This window comes from Miscanthus floridulus, chromosome 3 (genome assembly GCF_019320115.1).
Source record: "Miscanthus floridulus cultivar M001 chromosome 3, ASM1932011v1, whole genome shotgun sequence".
In the NCBI taxonomy this organism is placed as follows: Eukaryota; Viridiplantae; Streptophyta; class Magnoliopsida; order Poales; family Poaceae; genus Miscanthus; species Miscanthus floridulus.
Window position 1 is genome coordinate 123297723 of NC_089582.1, and position 2412 is coordinate 123300134.

Consider the following 2412-nt stretch of genomic DNA (forward strand, 5'->3'; position numbering starts at 1 on the left):
ATGTTTCTAAACCTTATGATAAATTTTAATTTAATGATTTTTTTTTATTTTCCTATATTTCATGTGCACAAAATTTATAAATTAATCATTTTAATCCTATTTTCAAAAGTACAAATTTTAGGGTGTTACAACCTCACATTAGACCTACCTCCTACCCTAGCTTCCATGGAGTTTTTAATCTCCTAATTGGATATTTGTGATAAATAATGCCAATTATAGTGCAGTTCAACTTAACAAGTCTTTTACTGTATAGTTTTGCTTCATTTGTTTTTAAATAATGTTCAACATGGCGCATCCAATAAGGTTTACATACTAGGCAATTAGGCTTGGATAGCCATCAGCACCCCTGTAAACCTTGAGCATACAAGATAAGGGATTGAATCTTCACTGGACATAGGGCACCTCTTGCTTGAACGACTATCGATCTGTCTTGTGTGATTCCCTGTGCGCGTTTCGCTGATCTTCATCGCAAGAGTTCAACCATCCGACACAACCACAAAAAGACGTATACAACTTATTTGAGGTATGGTATGTATAACACTACTACAGAAAAGGTTTATAGCAACGGTTTAATTTTTTTTGTAGGGGCAGCTGGGGATGGAGACGCCCCTACAGTGAGCGTGCTCGGGACCCACGAGACCAGCCTCCCCTACAAATGGCACAGTAGGGGCGGCTGGAGATACAAGCCGCCCCTACAAATGGATCGATTTGTAGGGGCGGCTCAATCACCAGCCGCCCCTACAAATGCTGCACGTATAAAAGGCTGCAGCCCCCTTCTTCCATATGGTACGGGGTGGCCCATGTGTCAGGGCTCAGGAACTCAAGCGACTACATCCTTCTGCAGATGTCGACATCCTACAGCCATACCTCCCTCGGATGCTCCCACATCACAGCGCCAACAGCACAAATGGGCCTACCTCCCTCACATGCTTCCAAATGAGGATGTCGACATTCTGGAGCCATAGCAGGCGCCGCCCAGGATTTCTTTAATCTGGCGCTAGCGGTCCAACTGTCGCGCGAGCGCGCGCTTCGTTTCCAAAATCCCGCGACGCCGTCCACAATTTCGCCAATCCAGCACTTGCCCCACTATGTAGTTACCGCACGAGCGCGCGCTGAGCTTCCAAATCCTGCGTCCAAAATTCTGATGTCGTCCGAGCGTGCCAGGGCCTTTAAGAAGAGACCCATAGTTTCTTCCCCAGCCACGCCGACGCCACTACACCAGGCGAAGCTCTGCTGGGTTTGAACCTCACCGTCACAGCTGTCGGGAGGAGCTCGGTCGCAACGGTGGCTCGCCGCCGCTGCCGTCGTCGACCGCACTGCTAGGAGGAGCTCGGTCGTAGCGGTAGACCGAGCCATTGCCGTTCATCTTCTCCAACTCCGGTGTCGTCGTTGCCGTCCTCTCCGAGCGGTAGCCGTACCCGAGGAGCCAGGATCCGTCGCCATCCTCGTCAGGTCGGCCGGTCGGGTGCTGTAGCCGTGCGTCAGCTTCACCTTCACCGACCATGACTGCTTCCTCTTCACCGCGCAGCAGCATCCCGTGGACGAGCTAACCCCGTCTTCTTCTACCAGCCTGAGCCTTCCTCGTCATCGGCATGGCTTCGAGCAGTAGCGGAGTTTGGACTAGCTCCGCCCGCAGGGGTTCGAGCAGGTGAGCACCGCCGACGAACACTACTCGATATCATTTACATTTATTCTGTACATGCTAGGCTATAATAGAACTAATCAAAGCTGCACTTTTTGCTTGTAGAAGTGATGGAGAACTTGAAGGTGGCTACAGACGAGGCTAATGATCTTATTAGATGCGTATGTATATGGGTGTGATTGTATTAGTTCATCAATCGTGTATGGGTTTGTTGGTTGTTTTTTCTGTATGTACAATGGTGTGATTATTGTATGCATGTGGGCTGTGATTGACTATGTATATGAGCTTAGTATGAATTCAGGGTTCATATTTTGGTTGTAATTGATTTTTTCTGAATTATTATTCAGGCTGTAATTGATATTATATTATAATTTGGGTGCTACTTTTTGTGAAGAAATGGGAACCAGATTCGATTCCTAGCACAATTTATATAATAACAAATGTAGTAATAAAATAGCGAACATAAATTAATTGGAATATACATTTCGGATCAATCGGAAGCTGACACGTGGATAACTAGAAAATAGACATGTGGACAAATCATATTGTGCCACATGAATTTTTTTTGGCGGAAAAATATATTGTAGGTGCGGTTCTAGACTGAACCGCCTCTACAAACAGGTATTATAGGGACGGCTGGTACTACAGCCGCCCCTATAAATCGATTTGTATGGGGCGGCTGATAACACCAGCCGCCTTTACAAATCGATTTGTAAGGACGGTCTGGGAACCAAACCTACAAATACATGATTTGTACAGACGGTATGGTA

General features: G+C 46.6%; 1 long non-coding RNA gene across 1 annotated transcript; it reads left to right on the top strand.

Moving 5' to 3' along the window:
- The first annotated feature begins 1036 nt into the window (after positions 1–1036).
- Positions 1037–2039, top strand: LOC136546757 (uncharacterized). Its single transcript, XR_010781425.1, has 2 exons — positions 1037–1648; positions 1748–2039. It is a non-coding gene; the product is annotated as an uncharacterized lncRNA (long non-coding RNA).
- The last annotated feature ends 373 nt before the right edge of the window (positions 2040–2412 follow it).